We start from the raw sequence: 23,316 nt of genomic DNA, 5'->3' as shown, positions 1-23,316 counted from the left end.
GAGCTTGTGTGGCTTCGTTGGCTTCTTTCTGACATGGGTGTTTCTCATTCTGCTGCCACCAATCGTTATTGTGACAATTAGAGTGCTATTCAGATTGCACATAATGATGTCTTCCATGATCGCACCAAGCATATTGAGATTGATTGCCACTTCATACGACAACATGTTACTAGTGGCCATGTTGGTCTTCTCTTTGTTACCTCTGCTGATTAGACTGTCGACATCTTTACCAAAGCTCATTTTCCCGGACGCTTCTCTGATCTCCTTTTCAAGCTCAAGTTAATATCTGACTTACCACCTTGAGCTTGAGGGGGAGTGTTAGATATATATTATTATACTTATGTGATATATTGTAGATGTATCTCATCTCTTTTTCTATACTTATCTCTGATGTGTCTCTATCTTCTTTTATATACTTATCTAGGTTCTTCTTAGCCTATAAATGCATGCTTCTTGTATTTCATTCATTAATTCAATATAGAGTTTCTTTTTTCTCTTCTCACTCTACTTTCATAACAATTACTAATTGAATTTAATAAATGAAAGCACTCACTATTTGTTTTCTTCTAATTTTTATTTTCTTATTATTTTTACTTTTATTTAAAGTTACATTTTATATATTTTTTATTTCTACTAATTTAATCAGTAGAGGCATATGAGAGGTTTCTTACGAGTTCCACTCACAATGATCATCACAACACCCCGATTTTTCATATTAAATGTCATATTATTTTAAAAAATAAAAATTAAACAAACTAGAAAAAAAATATTTTTAAAAATTCAACTTGCTCTAAAAATTATAAAAATAATTTTGGATGTTTTTAATAGCCTTGTTTGGTGTAACTTTTGCAAACTAAAAGCTAATAATCAAAAGTAGAATGTAAAAGCACAACTTTACTTGCTTCTCAATAATTAGTTTTTTTTTTTTTTTTTTAATACTTGTTTAAGTTATTTATGGCGCTGTTTGGGAAGCCTCGGATGAGGCTGTTATAGCCTATTTTCAAAAAATAGCCAAAAAGCGTCACTGTTGAAAACTTTTTCAAAAAAAAAAAAAAAATAGGCACTGCGCTGGACAGTGTAGGCACAGCCTACACTGTCACAGCCGAAAAGTGACACATCAATGGGAAAATTACCATTTTGCCCCTTTATATTAATTTAAAAAATAAAAAGTTAGGGACAAATTTGTCATTTTAAATTTAAACATCATTTCAACACACTTTCCAATACAAGAACCCAACTAAAAATTCATCTCATCTTCCCAAACACAAAACTAAAATAGCCTACTAAAATAGCCAAAAAGCCAAATAGCCTACTAAAATAGCCACTTCCCAAACGAGACCCATATCTCATAAGGTATAAGCAGACAATACACCAAACACCCTTATATAATTTTAAAAAATAAAAATAAAAAAGAAGAAGAAGCTAAAAACATCTTCATAAACTACACACATAGTCCGCATTAATGTATATCTAACATGTTGGAAAAATGGTTTAATATAGGCATATTTTTGAGCTCAAGTTTGAGTGGGCCCCAAACGTCTTTTGGGTGGGTCCGAAGAGGTGAAGTGTTTGGGGGTGGGTCCGAAAAAGTGAAGTGTTCCTTGTCGCGTGGCAAGTAGGGGTGTGCGCGGTGCGGTTCGGGCGGTTTGAAAGTAAAATTACAAACCGAATGGCGGGTTAGCAGATTGGCGGATTGACAAATTGCGATTTGGGTGGTTTTTGGTAGATTGAAGAATATTCTAACTAATTATCACACATTTGCATAATATATAACACTAATTTGTATAATATTTTTTAGATATATAACACAGTAATTTTACATAATATGTTTCATATATATCCCCACTAATTTGTAATAAATTTTATATCGTAAATCTCTCTTACACTCATTTTTGCATTGATATTTCATTAGAAGTTAAAAAATATATACGTATTTACTATAGCGGAGCGGAGCGGTTCGGTTGGCGGATTATAAATTTTAAAGTTTAAAACGCGGTTAGCGGTTAGAGCGGTGTGGATTGATGCGGATTTGTGCAGTTTTAGCGGATTGGGCGGTATTTTGCACAGCCCTAGTGGCAAGTCACACGGTGAAGACGGAATGTCAAAACCATTTTTGAGTGAATGTGAAGTTGACGTCGTTTTCAGATCTAACATTAATTTTTTAGATAAAATTCATTTGAATTTTTTCAATAAAAATTATTGTGGGATTTTAATTTAAATCTAAATTCAAAATTTGGGTTCCTTAGTGATTTCCTAAAGTTTGTACTTCTTCCTTTATTAATTAACCTATTCAAATAGTTTAATATATATATTTTCCAAACAGTTTTATAAAACTTTTTCACCTTTAGTATTTTTTGATTAAACTATTCAAATAGTTTAATAATAAAATATATTCCAACAGTTTAGAACTTAGTCCACCAACGGCTACTTTTTCAAATTGTTTGGAAGAAAAAAAACTGTTCCATGTACAATGGGCAAAATCTGTTTGAAACAGTTTGTACTTGTTCATTTGAATTCACATCTGTTCATTCAAATTATGGTACCTGTTCGGACAGCAGTTTTGCCTATATATACCAACTTTCCAACAGTGGTTAGGATCCGAAAAAAATCAGTCTGAATATTTGTCTCTTTGCTGTCCATCTTGTTCTAGTGCATTTATTCTTCATATATTAGTTTTAGAATAAATATTCAGAGAGTGAGATCACAGGTTTGGTTTGCCGAACAATTTGTTTTGGAGTGCTACTACAAATTGGTTAAGATCATTGTATCCTGGGAGATAAACTCCACTCAACCGTAAGCACCGTAGCGGGCCGAATCTGTCTTAAGGACAGAGTGTCACACACTCGACTTGGTCTTTGAACTATTTATTCGGTTCTACAAAATAAAAACTGTAAGTTTTATTTTATTTTGTTTGAATTGTTTCAATTTATTTTATTTACATAGAAGATTGTTCCAACACACAAATGAAACAATTTTCAAAATTTAATTTCATTGATTAGATATATATATATATATATATATTTAAATAATAAAAAAACTTTATACAGTGAAATTTCGACTACCATCACCACAACCAATTACCATTATCTCTACCATTTTTCTAGTTGATAAACATGACATTTCTCAAAATTAAAATGAAATTTATTTGTACAAAGCATTTTGTTGTGAGTTTACATTCACACTCGTAGACATTCACTTTCTTCATCTATTGCACAAAATAAAAATAAAACAATGAGTTCAATTTTGATCAAGACTGGCCTAAGATTTTTGTAACGCCCCCAAAAAAATATACAATGAATATAACAACAATCATGGCTCTTAAGAGATACCGGAATAATCTCCAACACCTTTCATTACATAATCCCAGTGTCTATACAAAATAATCCCACATGCGATTATATATTCAAGGGATTCTAGCACATGAATCTATAGCATGTAAGATATTCAATCAAAAATAAATGAATGCCCTTGAGGGCTCACAAGTTCTAAGGCTTAAGCCCGCTTACACAAAAGATGGTTCCTCGGACCCACACATATATAGCCCTTGGGTTACAAAATATAATCTCCACAAAATAGAGCCTCGTGCTCTCAATACATACATCCACGCCCTAGTTTGGTGGGTTCACCACATCTTTTCCTGAACCAAAATCCCATAGGGTGAGCAAAGCCTAGTAAAGAATTCTTAACAAAGTATATACATTTTATACAAGTCCAAAGGAATGAAATGCATATGCCATGCTATGCTCTTTTGAAAGAAAATCACATTCTTCTCATCTTTTGAAAAACCATCATGCTCAATGATATTATAATATCTTCAACAAGTTTAAAGTTTATCAATTTAATTCAAGGGGCGGTAACTATGACTTAGGTAATCCGTAAGTTGGTGTCTACAAGTAGGCATAACTAGCACTACCAATATATCACTTTACTAGTTGCTAACCAGAAGGGAAGTGGTACCTCCTCCGCGCATGTTTTCGGTCTTTCACCACGGACCCTCAAACCAACTTAACCAATTTTATCTACACCTCCTATTTGGACTTACCAACGTATTTACCCCAAAGCAATTCCATAAAAAAATTCATTCACAAACTTCTTTCTCAATGCAAAAATTTCCAAACTCAAGTCAAAATGTGTAATAACCAATTAAATGAATATGCAATGCAATAATTTTCAATGCCATATAACATCTCTTCATTTTCAAATATTTCAATGATAATTCCATGACAATCAAAATTCCCATTTCTTCCTTTCGACGCTATTTCACAAAATAGCCACATATTCAATGAATTCTATCAATTAAAAACAACATTTCCATATTTTGTATTTTTCTCAACAATTTAGTCCTTACAAGACTACATACCATCCATGCACACCAACCTCCAAAATCACCACTTCTCACGTTCCATGAAACTCATCATTTACATATATGTATAAACAAGAAATTTTCCCACCTTTTATTCGTTTTGGCACACAAAATACTGTATCAACAATGTCAACCAAATGTTTCCAATATTCTTTTAAAACCCCCAATTTGTAGGTTTTTCCCAACCACACTACACACATACAAATCTTTTGAAAGAATTTCTTCAAAAAAAAAATTTCTCCTTAGCCAATGCAATTCAAAACCCTCAAGAAAACTATTTCATGAGAAACAAGGAGCAAATCCCCTCCTAAACTACCCACATTGTTGAGCCAACCATCAATATTCAACATTTACAAGAGAACTTCGAAAATCAACAATAAATCTTGCAAATATATATATATATATATATATATATATATAACTCTAAGAAAGTCCCTACTTCAAATTTTGAAGAAGAAAATAAGATGAAACCCTTGAAATCAACGGTGCCAAAACCCAATCTCCACTGCACACAATGTAGCCCTCGAGGAGTTCAACTTTGATGAAGGAACTTGGGTCAAAATGTTTACGGATTTAGAGAAATCAAAGATCTAGTGAGGTTTGATGTAGGTAATGTAGAGAGAAGGAGGAGAAAAGGGTTTTTAAAGAGAGAGAGGTGTATAAAATGACATGCACTCAGCCCAATGAAAGAAGAAAAAGTAAATTTTCAGACTCAGCGTCTCCCGCACGTGCATCTCCCTCTTTTTCGCACCTGCTGCTTCACGTGCATTTATTTCAGGTCTTTTCCTATTTTCCGCACGTGCGGCCCCTCTCCTGCATGTACGGCCCAAGGCCCCGCACGTGTGGCCCTGGTCCTCCAACCCAAAATTTTCTCTGTTCAACTCCAAACATTCCGGACCCGATCTCACACCCTCCGAAGCAAGTGAAATTCAACATCAGAATAAACAAGAACAAAAATTTTGAGAAAAAACTTTCAAACACAACAAACCCAAACGATTAACAAGGTTCAAAGTCAAACCAACACCCCAAGAAGACAAACCCAAGGTTAAACGAGGCAAAACAAAACGAGTAGCGCACCCGGTCATCACAATTTTCGAGGCCTAAGGTAGAATCTTAAAATTGGGGTCTTTCTTGTATAAATAATAAAAAAATATTTATTTAAATTATTTACTCTAAAGGTGTATAATGTAAATTCAAAATTAATATAATGCAAGTCATGCCTATAATGAATTAGATCTATAAATATATAGTTTTTGATTTCGTCTTTAAGAGAAACATTTTTTAAAATCAAATTTGAATTTGATAAAAATTTAAAAAGATATTGAAGATAAAAGAAGAAAAAAAAAAAATTTCCCCATCAAATTTGATGAAAAGAAAATTTTGGGATATGAAGAGAATTTTAGAAAGATTTTCATAAAATTTTAATGAAAGAGTTGGAATAATTCATATCAAATCAAGTATTTTACTCAAATCTATAATTAAATTAAATCGGAAATAAAAATAAAAAATGAAGAGTTAGAGATGCTCTAAAAACCTTTAATTTAGATTGTGAAGTTATATGAGTTGGTTTTGACCATTATTTTTAAACCTACTAATACCATAAGGTCCTGTTCGTTTTGAGGTGTAATGGATGGGAGGGGATTAGAATGGAGGTGGGGTTATTAGGGCCTGTTTGGTAATCATTCCGTTTTCAGTTTCAGTTTATATTTACAAAAATTTTAAAAACTACCATAAAAACTTCTTTGATATTTTTTTTGGTTTATAAATGGTTGTCTCAGTTTATAAATTTAAGGAAAAAACGTAAACTCAAAAAATGAGTTTACATTTTTAGTTTTCAAAATTTTTTTTTCAAATATTTATTTTCAATTATTTTTTTTTAAATAATTTTTTTTTCAATTAATTTTTTTTCAAATAATTTGTTTTTCCATTAATTTTTTTTCCAATTAATTTTTTTTCAAATATTTTTTTCCCAATAATTGTTTTTTTCAATTATTTTTTAATTAATTTTTTTTCATTTTTTAAAATAATTTTTAATTCAAATATTTTTTTCAATTAATTTTTTTTCCCAATTAAATTTTTTTTCAATTATTTTTTTAATTAATTTTTTTCATTTTTTTGCAAATAATTTTTTTTTCAATTAATTTCTTTCCAATTAAATTTTTTTTAATTAATTTTTTTCAATTATAATGTGTGTGATCCCATTGTCATAAATAATAAAAATAAATATAAATATTTTAAGTCTGAAAAAACATATTTTTTAGTTTATATTTTTAAATATTTTGTTCAAACTAAACGCGTTTGTAATTTATGTTTTTCCAAAAAAAAAAAAAAAAATCAATTTATAAAATTTTTGTAAACATAAACCAAAAATGTAAACGTTACCAAACGCTACCTTAGTGTTGTGTTTGTTTGTAGGGTTGAGGAAGTGATTATAATGGAGGAGGGGATTAAGTTAGAGGTTGGAATGGAGATTGGGATGGAGGAGGTGGAGGTGGAGGTGGAGGTGAAGATTATATTAGAAAAATAGTGAGGGGATTTGAATTTTTTTTATTTATTTTTTTTATTTTTTACATATTGGGAATTTTTTTTAAAAACATTAATGTTTAATTTTTTTATATTTTTTTAGTTGTTTTATTATTTTATATAAAAATAATTTAACAATTTCTATACTAACAAATATCATCAAAACAAACACAATTTTACTTAATCCCCTCACTATCAATCCCTTCATTAACAATCCTCTCACTATTAATTCCCTCACTATGAATCCCCTCCATTCTACTTTTGAAAACAAACGGGGCCTAAGAGTTAAAATTATCCAGGGCCCTTAAAATTTGTCAAAATTTGGGGGCCGAAGGAGGCCGCCTTGCTTGTCTTGGGCCAAGGCCGGCTCTGAATTTGATTAATTTATCTTTGAAACTAATCTCAAAGTTTTAATTGAGTTGAACTCGAGTTACATGATTTTGTATGCCATAAATTCAAACTGAGTTGAGAAATTAACAATCTTCAAAAAAACATTTAAATTTGTCTTGTATGTAATGAGCAGATTTTGAATAGGCTTTTAAAACGTTGAGCTTGAGTTGAGCTCCACTAACTCAACTTGTTTTACAATCTTAAATTGAATATGTAGTAAAAAGAAATGTAGAGGTGACTTTACTCTATTTGGTTCTTAAGAAAAAAATGAAATTGAATTGATTGATCATTCTTTATTAGTGCATCCCAATAAAATGGTTATTCTATTACAATGATAAATGACGTTTCTATTTTTAATACATTTTTTTTTTTTTTTAATTACCCAAATATAAAAATAAATATTTTGATAGAATAATTATTGCATTCAATTCTATTGAACCAAGTACTACCATAATGTCTATTCAAAATCACAATTGAACAAACCTTTAAAGACCTTTGAGCAAAGAGTGAGCACCATGTCTAAACGGACTTTTATCTGCCCCGAGTCCGTACCTCTTGCGTGTTGGGCCAGCCCGAATGAAGCTTGGGCTAGGCTTGGGCTTAGCTGTTGAATCCTAGTCCCAAAGAGCGGCGCCACTCACAAGTGGACAAACGAAAAGAAAAAAATATAAAGGTGATTACTCAATTAAGTCCTGTGTTTTAGACTTGTGATCCATAAAATTATATATGCATATATATATATATATATATATATTTTGTGATTCATTAGTCTTTTTAGATGTATAATGACTTATTTGCCCATCACATTAGAATGTCACATTTGGAAAAAGTACACTAATTTTAGTGTTGCATCATATCCACCACATTGAAGTATCAGATCTGGAAAAAGTATATTAAGGAGTTTTTAATTTTTTTTAAAGTGTCACATCATACTTGTGACATTGGAGTGTCACATATTACATTTGAGAAAAAATATACTAAGAAATTTTTACTTTTTTTAGAATATCATATCATAATTTTTAGTTTTTTTTTAGTATCATACCATATCCGCCACATTGAAGTGTCACATTATACATTTGAGAAAAATATAGTAAGGAAATTTTACTTTTTTGGAGTGACACATCATATCTGTCACATTATCACATTTGGAAAAAAAAATATACTAAAAAGTTTTTAGTTGTCACGTTATATCCACCACGTTGTCACAATTGAAAAAAAGTACACTAAACAATTTTTAATTTTTTGGAGTGTCACATCGTATCAGTCACGTTAGAATGTCACATGTTAAATTTGGAAAAAATACACTACGGAGTTTTTATTTTTTTTTTAGTGTCACATCATACCATACATGTTAAAGTGTCACATTAATACTTGCTACATTAAAGTGTCACATCATATCTGCTACATTAATAAAAAGGTATAGTCGTCCACCAAAACACTATCAAAATCGAGAATATGACCACATGGAAAAAAAACTTTCCATTAATAAGACTTAACAGATCAATAGAAAAAATTTAGTATTAATTGGAGTATTTGTTTGTAAGATGAGATTAGTGGTAAATATAAGGAAAAATTATAATTAAAAAAAAAAAAAAAAACATTACACTTTGGCCCTTGTAATAAAATAAATCCTCAGTTTTAAATTTTATCAATTTAAATTTTAAACTTTTAATTTGTTTTTAATCAGAATTATTTGCCTATTTTTATTAAGTAAAATCGACAGAAAAATAAGTATTTTAGCCATTAAACTTAATGCAAATGAGTATTTTAGACATTTTATGTATATTTACATTTGGTTTTAATGATTAAATTATTATTTTCTTTTGACAGTTTTAATTAACAAAAATAGGCAAATAATTTAAATTGAAAACAAATCAAAAAATTATAGTTCAAATTAACAAAATTAAAAATTCATGATTTATTTAATTAGAAGGTCAAACCCTGAATTATTATTATTATTATTGTTATTATTATTATTATTATTATTATTATTATTATTATTATTATTATTATTATCCCCCCCAAAAAAAATTATAAAAAAATGGGTGAAACACCAATAAATCTCAAAATATGATCTTGTGAACTGTTTAGTCCTTCCTTTTTTTTCTTTTTTTTCTTTTTATGAACTTGAAGGTCTCATTAAAGTGAAAATTACATAAAAAGATAGTCATTTACATGTTTGGGTTTAATTTTTTAGGGATAAAAATAGATTTCTCAAAATGTAAAATTACACATTTGGACAATCCGCACGATAGAAGTTTTGAATTTTTCCTCATTCTGAAACAAATCCCACATTACACATAAAAACGTAAAACTCTAATGTAACACTCAAAAAATATAGCACTCTAATGTAACACATTAACATTTACATTATGACCAACTATTTAATTATAATTTTTTTTTTGATGCCCAGAACACTCCTAAGGTATGACCTTTAAGATCCACCCTTACAAGTTAAACTGAAAGAAGCTAACCAATCTACCTAAACCGTCGAACTTCCACTTGAGTAGTAGGAGATTCGAACCCTGATCAGTAAGGAGATGAGCAAACTCCCTTACCAACTAAGATGGCTCCTTGGTGGTAAATTACGAATAATTAACTTCTCATTGTTATCTATATTATATTGTTATAAAAGATTTCACATATTACTTTTGTGATATCTTATATATGTCAATATCTACATATATAAATATATCAAAAAAATATAAATGTAAATTTATATATGTTACTGTATTCATAAATTGTTAATCTGTAACGCTATATTACCACCGAATACTTTAATTTTCTAACATGTATCACTTTAGTAATATAGTTATATTTGTTAAGAAAAAATTAGGAAATTGTGTATTATTGTCCTATCAACTTATGTTCAATACATATATATATATAGATACATATCACACAAACAAGTGTCAATGACAAACACTTTCAATAACAAATTAAAATTTTGCAAAACATCTCTGTCACGACAATAATTGTACTTTTTTTCCCTCATAGAAAAAATCACATTATTGAGAGAAAATAAATTTTAAAATTCATAACAATATGATATCGTCTCAAATTCTTACTCATCAAAATATTTTTATTACAATGAGTTATAATGATGAGTACGAAGAAAAATAAGAAGATAGTAAAACAAAAATTACAAAAGATCTATGACAACATACTCTCTAAGCAAAGTTAGATGAATTGAAGTAGGGATTGTCCTATCTGGTGTGAAATTCAAGAAAAACAATGTACCTCATGCACACATTTTAGTCAAATTATAAGAAAAAAAAAATCAAATGATATCCAAACATTATCGCAGCAACTCAATGATACAGAAAATAAGTACATCAAATAAAAAGCTTCAATCAATTTTTATTATATGTTGATTACTTACAGATGCCATAATAAATTATATAACTTGACAGCTTAATGAAAGTGACCCTGCAAACACTTATAAGTATGGATCTATAAACATTGTGAAAATAATTATGAAATTCCCATATCGATCGAAATATAAAGCTACAATATCATTCCATTTTTCTTTAAAAAACCATTCCACATTTCTACATAAAATAAAAATATACTAATGATTAATGTTGTATTTTTCATCATGCAAGATATTCATAGCATAGAAAGCGAGACTCAACAACTCTTGATGTATAAAAATATATTATATATTGATATTAATGCATTCTTAAACCAATAGTATGCAAATAATATGTAATAGTGGGTTTAATGAATTTGTATTATGAGATAAACTATTAAATAAAATTGTATAATTAATTTCATACCTTCAATTATATTATGTGTACGGCTTATGAAAAAGTAAAGTGAAAAGTTGATAAAAAAAATATTTGTGTAATACTATATATTTAAAGGACCTGCTTATTGTTTATTGTTTAAAATAAGATTGTGATCTTAACAATCTAACTATAAATTAATGTTTATGTTTAGAAAATTTCTTATTTATCATTTAAATTTTTCAGTCGAGTATGTAATAATTTCTTACTTAGTTGTATTTCAAATATAGATTAATTTACCCATACAAGTCTCCATACTTTGTATACATATCACATACTAATTTAAGAGACACGCATAATACAATATTAACAGTTGATAAAAAATCACTAGTATAAAAAAAGTGTAGAAGATCTTGTCCTGTGTTCATTGCTGCAATTATTACAATGAACTAGTTTCATACTTTCAAATCCCACACTAGTTTGTTTATATTATTTCTATTATGCGGTTCAATTTCCACTTGGAAATATTGTCAATTATGATTTAGTTTAACCGTTGAATTCCCATATTTATCTTTTTAGATTCCAATCCAAAAAGGGAAATGTCAATAGTTTAAGTGATCTTAGACTCAATGAAACATTAGAATCAAGTCATTCAATGGTCTAAGTCCACTACATTATTTTGTATTTTTCCCATTATTGGTTGAGACCCAACCTTCGCAAGAAGAAAATGAAAATGTAAGACCTTTACTCATATTTTTATTTGATGTGTCCCATTAAAAATGATTAAAAAGATTAATAATTTAGTGGTCTGTATAATAAAATAATTAGAGGGTTAAATTGAATGTCACATTTTCTTTCTTTTTTTCTTTTTTTATTAACGAAAGTTAATAATTAATTTTTAAATTAGTATTGTAGGAGAGTTTAACTCAAACCTTCTCCTTACAAGAACTTAAGACTTGTCTCCTAATTTTACTTTTTTTTTTTTTATTCCTTGGAAATTAAAGTAGATAAAGGTGGCCATGACATCCGTACGATGGTTTAGGGGATGTTTCGCATTTTCGCCCCCTTAACGCCCTTTTTCAGTTAAGTTTAGAGCGTTTTTGGCTCTAACTCCCAACCTACACATGCTAATTACATTCCGTCTATTGTCACAGGTCCTATTTGCCACAGAGAAGGTGGCCGTGACATCCGTACGGTGGTTCGGAGGTTGATTCACATTTTCGCCCCCGTAATGCCTTTTTTCGGTTAAGTTTAATGCATTTTCGACTCTAACTCCCAAACTACATGTGCTAATTACATTCAGTCTATTGTCACAAGTCCTGTTTGTGATGGAGAAGGTGGTCGTGACATCCGTATGGTGGTTTGGGAGCTGTTTCGTATTTTTGCCTCCTTAACGCCCTTTTTCGTTTAAGTTTAAGGCATTTTCGACTTTAACTCCCAACCTAAACGTGCTAATTACATTCCGTTTGTTGTCACAGTTCCAATTTTCCACAAGGAAGGTGGTTGTGACATCCATACGGTGGTTGGGGGATGTTTCGCATTTTCACCCCCTTAACGCCCTTTTTGGGTTAAGTTTAATGCATTTTCGGCTCTAACTCCCAAACTACATGTGCTAATTACATTCCGTCTGTTATCACAGGTCCTGTTTGTGATGGGGAAGGTGGCCGTGACATTTGTACAGTGATTCGGGGGCTGTTTCACATTTTCGCCCCCTTAACGCTATTTTTCGATTAAGTTTAAGGTGTTTTCGACTCTAACTCCCAACCAAAGTTAAAACTACTTTATTTGTCTTTGTAATGCACAATAATTGATATATTTGTATTCCAGGACATGGCACGCAACAAAGTGAATGGGAAGGAAACACTAAGTTTAATTGTCATGGGGAAGCTGTCATAAGTTTAAGCCGTTTTCGGCTCAAACTCCAAGCCAATGGGTCCTAATTACATTATGTCCACTGTCACAGGTCATAATTGTCATGGGGAAGCTGTCCGTGACAGCCATACAGTGGTTTGGGGGCTGTTTTGAATTTTCACCCCCAGAACGCCCTTTTTCAACTAAGTTAAGGCGTTTTAGAACACTTAAATTGATAAACGAAGGCAGACCCATTTTCCTTCTATTTATGTCATTGTAACTCTTGTATACCAGAAAGCATGTAACTGTTTTTGGGTGGCTAGCAAACTTTAGTTTTAGCATGAAATCAGTAGGATCTAATCTTAGGAACAACCATTAAATCTCAACCTTGAATTTATTTAACTTGCCATTTAGCCCAACCATGCAGAGAGTTATAACCTATTGGCTCTATTCCTTTTTTCTGCTTTGACAACCCTTGTGCAAGCACGAAATGAAACCACAAAACCCAGCTCCCAAGATTGCTCACCTTGCAGACCATGTTACTCTCTCTCTCTCTCTCAAAAGAATACTCTGTTTCTGAATTAAAGATGATCTAACCATTGGATTTGCATATAATTCAAAGCCAATTAATTGCAACAAAAAGGGAAAAACCAAGGATGAGAAAACAAAGAAAAAGCCCAAGAAAACATGTTTCAGGAATGATACAGAGATTCATGACAACAAGATCAAATACCTTAATAGCTCACATGGAGTCTCTGCCAATAACTTGTATCACCAGACCAAAGCATTACAAAAGGAAAAAAAAAAATGTTTAGTTAGCTACCCACAAAGGCCAAGCACCAGGCCAAAGCAACCAACAACAATATTGAACAAGCACAATACATTTTGAAAATTTCTTTGAATACCTCTATGATCAACAATTTGAATCTTAACAGGCTATGAACCAGGTGTAAGTACAGAAAAATGTCAAAGAGTAGCATAGAAATCCTTGCAACACCAACACTTTCCACAAGTTACAGGAAGTTAAAGACTTTCAAGAGTGAATCCATAAAAATACAAACATACCAAAAGATAATTAAAAAAATACAACAGTAGAGAATTGAAGTAGGTTTCAAGAGTGCTAATTGCATGCCGTCTGTTGCCACAGGTCCTATTTGTCACGAGGATGCTGCCTATAACATCCATGTAGTGATTCGGCGGCTATTTTGCATTTTCACCCCCCGAACGTCCTTTTTCGACTAAGTTTAAGGCGTTTTCAGCTCTAACTCCCAGCTTAGGTGTGCTAATTACATATCGTCTGTTGTCATAGGTCCTATTTGGCATGAGGAAGCTGCCTGTGACATCCATATAGTGGTTCGGGGACTGTTTTGCATTTTCGCCCTCGAACACTGTTTTTCGACTAAGTTTAAGGCATTTTTTACTCCAACTCCCAACCTACGTGTGCTAATTACATCTCGTTTGTTCCCATAAGTCCTATGTGTCACGTGGAAGCTACCCGTGATATCCATAGAGCTGTTCAGGGGCTGTTTTATATTTTTGCCTCTCGAACACCCTTTTTCGACTAAGTTGGATTATTTTTAATTTTTTTTCAATTAACTTAAATGAATGTATGTAGTTCCTTGTCTCAAAATAGGTTGGAAGGAAATTGAATTGCATTAGTAATCTTGTTAGGCTTCATAAAATTTACACAATCTTGTTGTGCTAATTTACTCTATGTGAAACCTAATCATTTATGTACTCTATTCAACCATTTAATTTACTGTAATCAGTTCAGGGAAAGTGAATTTTTCATAGAAAACATGTGCTTACCTTTTCCACATCATAATGAAGTCCTTCAGAGTATCCAAACACTAGGTGTTCTGCTGCTAAGTCTTCTAATATTATGAATCAAAACCTATTCAAAGTCTGGAAACAAAAACAATAGAAAACAAAACCCATTATCAACATTGAAAATTATATACAAAACCCATTTTCTAATAAACAAGACATGTCTCACAAAACATGCCTCACTTGAGTGAAAATCCCAAACTTTGAACTGGGTATACAAATGAAGAATTTTCTGATCAACTTTATAAGGAATAGATGGAAATGGAGAGGGAGATTACACACATAAGATGGGATGGAACTACTACTACTACAAACAACACCAGCAATCCTATGAAAGGTGTTGGACCATTTTAATATCTTTTATTTATTTATTTATATATTTTGTTCATGAATCTTCCTTTTGTCTTATTCATGAATGGAGTTTAATTAGAATTCATGAACTTGGTGGTGAATTCATATTTGGATACACTCTCTCTTTTCTCTAGGTTCATGGTCATTATTGTTTTTTGATGTATTTTGTAATGTCTTAATGGCTTATAAATAGTTCCTCTCTTCAACTCTTTTCTACAACAAACACATCAACTATTTTCTGTACAAGAGAGATTACTAGTAAAGAAAAGTGTTTTTCTTGGTGGAGCTTTGGGTTCACCATCTTGTGCAAAGTTGGCCTGAATCATACGACAAGTGGTTGGGTTGTTGTGTCCTGGAGGAGACAAGTCATAATTTTGTAACTGCTGCATCGATATTTTGGTTCTTCCTACCGCAGTGGGCTTGATCTCCTTAAAGAAAACGAGATATCCGTGCCTTAACCTGATCTATTTGTATCTCATTTTCTTTGCAATTTTTTATCAATAAAATATAATTTTTCTGGTATTTTCACCAACAATTTTAAGGAGATCAACCATGGATCAAGTGTCAGAAAAAACCAATGATGGAATTGGAGATCTCAACAAGCCTTTCAAGTTCAAGAGAGTTCATTTTAAGAGGTGGAAAGGAAAAGTTCTTTTTTACCTTAGTCTTTTGAAAGTTGCATATGTTCTTACCGAGAAGAACCCAAACAAAATCTCAACCGAAGAGATGAATGATGAAGACTACGAGACACATGCAAAAGTGACTTTCTACAATACAGATGAGTATAAATGTCGCTTTTATCTCTTAAATTTCCTTGCTGATTAATTTTATAATTATTACCATGACACCACTTACACTTTGTCTTCTATTAATGTTTGGTATGCTCGCTTGTGTCATATTAACAGTAAATATGTGGGAATCATGAGTAGTTTAGGATTAATTCCTAAAGTGACAAAAAAAAATTGAGAAATATGAAGTTTGCAGTAAAGCAAAAACTACCAAGGGGCCTCATAAAAGTGTTGAAAAACATACCAAATTGCTAGAATTATTTCATACTGATTTGTGTGAGTTTGAAGAAATTTTAACTCGGGGCGGTAACCGATATTTTATCACTTTTATTGATGATTTTTCAAAATACACAAACGTATATTTATTAAAAAATAAAAGTGATGCTTTTGAGATATTTAAAGAATTCCTTCTTGAAGTGGAAAATCAATTCGGTAAAAAGATTAAGAGAATATGAATCTCTTGGATTCAACTCTTTTGTTCAGTCATTGGGAATTATTCATGAGACTACTCCACCATATTCACCTTCATCTAATGGAGTAGTTGAAAGAAAAAATAGAACATTAATTGACTTGACGAATGCCATGCTTATTGATTCAGGTACTCCCTCAAATCATTGGGGCGAGACTATTTTGACAGCTTGCCATGTGATAAATAGAGTGCCACAAAAAAAGACCAAAATTGTACCTTATGAGTTGTGGCGGGGGCATAAACCAAATCTAGGTTATTTGAGGGTTTGGGGTTGTTTAGCTTTTGTGAGGCTTACAGATCCTAAACGACCTAAATTGGGTAAACAAGCTACCACCTGTGCTTTTCTTGGGTATGCATTGCATAGTACAGCCTATAGATTTTGTGATATGGAAAATAATATTATTTTTGAATCAGGTGATGCTATTTTTCATGAAAATAAATTTCCTTTCAAATCTAGAAATAGTAGGGGTCAAATAATTTCTAAAAATATTTTATCTATGCCTAGCTCTTCTACTCCTTCTCAAGTTTTTCAAGAACAAGAAAATTTTCAAATCTAACCAAGAAGAAGTAAACGAGCTGGACTTGAAAAAGATTTTGACCCTGACTATTATCTTTAAAATGTGGAAGAAATTCCTCTTACGATACAAGAAGCTTTATCATCAACTTATGTTATTTTCTGGAAAAAGGCTATAAATGATGAAATAGATTCACTATTTTCAAATAAAACATGGAAGCTAGTGGATTTACCTCCAGGTTGTAAAACTATTGGGTGTAAATGGGTCCTTCGTAAAAAACTTAAACCGGATGGAACTATAGATAAATAAAAAGCGAGGCTTATCGCTAAAGGTTTTAAGCAACAAGTTGATCTTGATTTCTTTGATACTTTTTTCTCCGGTTACTAGAGTTACATCCATTAGACCGTTGATAGCAATGGCTACAATTCATCGATTTAAAAATTCATCAAATGGATGTGAAAATAACATTTTTAAATTGAGATCTAGATGAGGAGATTTACATGTACCAACCCGAAGGCTTTGTGGAGCTTGGCCAAGAAAGCAAGGTATGTAAGCTAACTAAATCCCTTTATGGTTTAAAACAAGCTCCTAAACAGTGGCATGAGAAATTTGATTCCTGCATGCTTGAGAATGGCTATAAGACTAATGAATGTGATAAGTGCGTATATTATAAAACTTGTGAGAATGCACATGTGATTATTAGTCTATATGTGAATGATCTACTTATCTTTGGCTCTAATTTGCATATTATAACTAAGACTAAAAATATGCTCAATAACCACTTTGATGTGAAAGATCTTGGTGAAGCCAATTTTATTTTGGGAATTAAAATTACCAAGACTAATTATGGCATTTTTCTTGATCAGTCACATTATGTTGAGAAAATTTTAAAGAAATATAATTTTCTAGATTATAAACATGTTGCTACTCCTTTTGATGCAAGCATACATTTATCTGTTGTAACAAATGAAAAAGAAGTGATTAATCAAAAGAAATATGCTAGCGTGATTGGTAGTTTGAGATATGCTACTGACTGTACTAGACCTGACATTGCATATGCTGTTGGAGTACTTAGCAGGTTTACTAGCAAGCCAAGTCGAGATCATTGGCTAGCCATGGGAAGAATTATGAGATATTTATCTGGTACCAAAAATTATGGTTTGTTTTATAACAAGTATCCTGTGATACTTGAGAGATATAGTGATGCCGATTGGAACACTTTGTCAGGTGATTCTCTCTCTACCTCGGGTTTTATTTTTACCTTGGGTGGTGGTACTATATGCTGGAAGTCTAAAAAACAGACTATAATTGCTAATTCTACTATGGAATCTGAACTTATAGCATTAGCTTCAGCATGTGAGGAAGCGAATTAGTTGAGAGATTTGTTACATGAAATCCCTTTTTGGGAAAAACCAATTCATCCTGTGTTAATTCGTTGTGATAGCACTGCTGCTATTGGTAGAGTGAATAACCATTTTTATAATGGTAAACCCAGACCTATTCGAAGGAAACACAGTAATGTGAGATCCTATTTGAGTAATGGCATCATAATTGTGAATTATATAAGATCTTGTGATTTACGGATCCGTTAACCAAGGCCTTGGCGAGAGATAAGTTTTGGAATACATCGAGGGGGATAGGTTTGAAGCCTATAAAATCATAAACCATGTATGAGAATACCCAACCTAAGGACCAGAGATCCTCTAACTAGGTTCAATGGGAAGAACGAATCATATAGTGGTTGTAAAAAATGCACTCTTTAATATTTTGCTGCCCATCCCTATGATGTAAGTGCATTTGTCTTGTAATGTCGGAGGGTTAAGTTTTTATACTCTTAATGAAATTCTGTAGCTCTTGTTGAGCGGGGTGTCTAAATTACAGGAACATCCTTGACAGATTTCACCTATGTGAACACGAAAGTGGGGTCGCTTTCTATGAGAACAAGGTTTATTCTCAAATATGCTCATGAAAATTGGGATAAGCACAATGTCGTAATGTGCTGGCTATTAAAGCTCATGTCAACACCTGGATTATTATGTGTGAGTAGTAATACTTTATTTCCTCTAAGCAGTCATAGTTCAAGTCTGAGACCACTACTGACTCTGGAGTAAAGGTTGCTGTTTCACTAATGAAGGTTCAATGCAGAGCACACCTTCATGATGCATACTAATCTATCGTTGTTTGGCAATCTCTCTTATCCTTGTTGATATTAAAATGAGTAGGGGATTGTTGGACCATTTTAATATCTTTTATTTATTTATTTATATATTTTGTTCATGAATCTTCCTTTTGTCTTGTTCATGAATGGAGATTCATTGCTTTGGTGACTTTTTGTCTTGTTCATAAATGGAGTTCAATTAGAATTCATGAACTTGGTGGTGAATTCATATTTGGATACACTCTCCCTTTTCTCTAGGTTCATGGTCATTATTGTTTTTTGATGTATTTTGTAATGTCTTAGTGGCCTATAAATAGTTCTTCTCTTATACTCTTTTCTACAACAAACACATCAACTATTTTCTATACAAGAGAGATTACTCGCAAAGAAGAGTGTTTTTCTTGGTGGAGTTTTGGGTTTACCATCTTGTGAAGAGTTGGCCTGAACCATACGACAAGTGGTCGGGCTGTTGTATCCTAGAGGGGACAAGTCATACTTTTGTGATTGCTGCATCGGTATTTGGGTTTTTCCTACCGCAGTAGACTTGATCTCCTTAAAGAAAATGAGATATCCGTGCCTCAGCTTGATCTATTTATATCTCATTTTCTTTGCAATTTTTTATCAATAAAATATAATTTTTCTGGTATTTTCACCAACAAAAGGCAGTTAGGAGAACCTCATAGCTCCTGAAATACTATATTTTCCTTCAATTTCTATGAGGCAGTTTCAGCTTGCCATGGCTACCCAAGTTACTGATGGACCACCCCACGCGTCTCACTAATCCTACTTCATATGTTTTGTCATTGCCTCTTCTTATTGGTTTGTTGTTGATAATGATGATGATAATATAATGATGATGATGATGATGATAAACCACTGTTCATAACATTGAACGCTGTTGATTGAAATAATGAAAGGTTTTGATGATATATGTATTGGTGATTCACATAGATATATGCAAAGAGCTCCAAAATCTTATTCATTTTTTTTTTAATGTTACTTTTCCCAAAAAGTAGCATCGGATAAACAATCGCATATTTTTGGAACCATAAATCTTTTGAAATTGGTGAATTCAAAAATAGTACATGCTATTATTAATCCAATCTCATAGAATTAAGTAACGAAATATGATTTTGTCCTTGTTATAAACAACAAAAGCTCCTTTATATAGTGAAGTGTCTTACAGAATTTCATATACATAACCAACATGAAAAATTAGTTTTATATCTCTAATTTAATATCATTATACTAGTAATTATATTACTTAATCCTACTTAACCTATCTCTTAGTCTTATAGAATTCATAATCTTACTCAATTTATACTTATCAAACAGGACATGTCCTGATGTCTTAAAAGTAACTTTAACTGCTAATTTATCAGGACACCAAATCTTTTACAAAACATATTTTTCAGGATAGGAACGCAAAAATTAAGTCAAAAAAATAAAACCTTAACAATAAAAAAAAAAATTCAATAAAGTAGATAAATCAAAAGTGTAGCTTAATGCTAGATATACACCAAAGACATTGAAGAAGAAGCACACTTTGCTCTTGCACCCCAAGGTGTCAAATAACTAAAATGAGAGGCAACATCACTTGCCACACAAACAATCTTAGGCAACTCATGCTTGTCATTTGATTCGCCAAATAAATACAAAATAACCTTTAAAATGCCTCTTCTTATCATCCTTCAAAAAGATTAATTTCAAAGCTACTGTTAGCATTACAACTTGCCAATAATCTAATAAGCCAGCTCAGCAGCAGCCAAGGCCACAGCTCAGAACAGAGCTGCAAGAGTCATAAGAAAAGTCACAAGAGCTACAGCTCAGACAGCAGCCAAGGCCACAACTCAAACCAGACCTGCAGCAGCTACAGCAACAACCAAGGCCACAGCAACCACAGCCAAGGCCACAGCTCAGAACAGAGTTGCAGCATCAGCAGCAGTCCCAATATCAAGCATGTGTGTATTCCAAAGCAAGTTGTAATTGAGTTGTTAGTTTGTTAGAGATTAACTATAGTTTGGTTAAGTAGTTATAGTCAAGTTAGGTGGTTATGGTTAGGTTAAACAGAGATTATTAGATTTGTATAAAAGGAAAACATCACTATAATTGAATTCATTGAATACAAAATACTATATCTTTGATTCTCTTTATAATCTATAAGCAGTATGAACATATGCATCTTAAAAATAACTATTTGGCAATTTACTTCCTTGAACATCTACATATCAATGTGTAAGTATGACTACTACTTCTCTTCTGGTTCAAAATAACTCTTTTTTTTTTTCTTTTTTTTTTTAGAGTTTTATCTAACCCACTTGAAAATAATCAGAAGATACCACCACATTTGCATTTATAATATAATCTTTTCATGAAAATTATTGAAAATCCACCCAAGTGGAAATAATGTAGGTCTGATCCATTCAATTAAAACGTTAAAATTGAAATCTCATCTCAATGTATGGTTCTTCCCTGCCAAAAAACACTAGCCAAATTTGAAACCTTGAAAAGAAATGAAAGGTGTAGCCAAAGCCATTGATTGTATAGTTTGAAATTTTACAATTCTGAAAGCTATTAAAACCAATACATACCCTAAGAGTATTTCTGTCTGTGTATGAGTTGTTCTCATATTAATCTACTTGTTTTTTTTTTTCTTCAAACAGGAGTGGATGAAAATGATCAGAACTTTGCTTTACAATCACATTTTAGCAGCCATACAGCAGTTTTTGGATTCTTAATTTTATTCTCTCTTGTTTCATGATATTCTTTCTTGGGTCTAGTGGAATAACAAATAAATTTATTAAATATTAAAACCCAAACCAATATGTGACTTCAGAATACAACAGAAGAAATAGAAGAAAAAGATGAGTAGTTTTTTATTCGGGCATTGCATCAAACAATTGGAGGGCGAAAGATGTAACAGGAAGAACAAATTCATGGGAAAGAACAAATGTATGAAAAGTACAAATCAACAACTAGGAATCCAATTCAATATCAGGACAAACCAAACTCAAACACAGAGAGCCAAGAGAGTTCTCAATCAAGCAACCATAGGATAATGAAATTAAGAATTGGATTGCACAACTAATGGCATATGGAAGTTGAAAAAGGGGCATACCTCGTCTGTTTCTTGAACCAGATTGACAACAATTTGCATGATGAATGTTGTTTCAGGAATAGACCAATTGGTTGAATGTTGTTTGTGGAATGAACTATGTTTCTAAGTTGAGGGTAAAATACTTCAAATCTCCATGAATATATTCATTATTTAGCAAGAGAGATCAAGCCTCTGCATCAAAAAAAAAAAATACAAAACAAAAAAAACCCTAAATCTAGAACAAAAATTATAACCAATTTACTCGTTTCCTAGAAATGAAACTCCTACAGCATCAAAAAACAAAACAAAAAAAAAACCCTAGAGTTATAGTGAAATGGGTAAATAAAGGAAGAGAGAGAGAGAGAGAAATACCTAAATCAAAATCAATGGGCTTGAGACAGTGAGTGACAGTGGCGATGAGACAATGTACCAATCGAGAGCGATAGGCAGTTCGATCGGAGTGAGAGCAAACAATGTGTTGATTGGTTTTTCCTTTAGTGTATGTACCAATACATACAGAGAAATTAAAAAAAAAATTAAACATAAACCAAAATCAGGCGGCAAAATTGTGTTCCCACCAAAAAAATTTAGTTTTATTGCTGAAATCATTTTGATCACTAAAAATAACCTTTGCCGACCATACTTTTTTGTAGCTAAACATAAAAGTAAAACAATGTTAATTATTTGGTGACTAAACTATTTTAGTAGCCAAAAAATATTATTCCACGACTAAAACATTTTTGGTCACCCAAAATAAATATTTACAGACTAAATTTTAGTTGCCAAAGATTAATATTAAATATTATGCATGATGTTTGCCGACTAAATTTGTTTTAGTAAGCAAAAAGTAGAATACAACGACTAAATAAATCTTTGTAGCAAAAAATCAAAGCTAATGCCGACTGATATGTCTTTTAGTTGCCTATTGGGTATTTTTTAGCGACTAAGTGGTTTTTTTGTCACCTATTGAGTAACTTTTTAACGACTAATTGTATTTTAGTCGCCTATTGGGCGCTTTTTAGCAACTAACTACTTTTTAGTCGCCTACTGGGTCACTTTTTAGCTACTAATTGTATTTTTAGTCGCCAATAAGTAATATAAGGCTTTTAAAAAAATTTAGTAGCTAAAATATGAACCATTGCCGACCAATACAAATTTTAGTCGCCAAATTTGGTCGCCAAAAGTGCAAATTGTTGTAGTGTCCACATTTTTACATAAAATAAAAATATACTAATGATTAATGTTATATTTTTCAT

At 31.6% G+C, this 23,316-nt stretch overlaps 1 protein-coding gene and 1 long non-coding RNA gene across 2 annotated transcripts in view; one reads left to right on the top strand and one right to left on the bottom strand.

The window, feature by feature from the left end:
• LOC114257878 (metallothionein-like protein type 2) overlaps nucleotides 1-23,316 on the top strand; it is a 79,673-nt gene that overhangs the window by 34,651 nt on the left and 21,706 nt on the right. The gene's annotated exons all lie outside the window — the stretch shown is intronic.
• LOC145801119 (uncharacterized) lies at nucleotides 13,645-22,691 on the bottom strand. The gene is made up of 3 exons (XR_014342025.1): nucleotides 22,433-22,691; nucleotides 22,082-22,252; nucleotides 13,645-14,760 (listed from the first exon to the last, which is right to left on the bottom strand). It is a non-coding gene; the product is annotated as an uncharacterized LOC145801119 (long non-coding RNA).

The sequence above is a fragment of the Camellia sinensis genome, chromosome 10, assembly GCF_055761805.1.
Source record: "Camellia sinensis isolate YWXY chromosome 10, ASM5576180v1, whole genome shotgun sequence".
NCBI lineage: Eukaryota > Viridiplantae > Streptophyta > Magnoliopsida > Ericales > Theaceae > Camellia > Camellia sinensis.
This window is presented reverse-complemented; position numbering and strand designations above follow the sequence as displayed.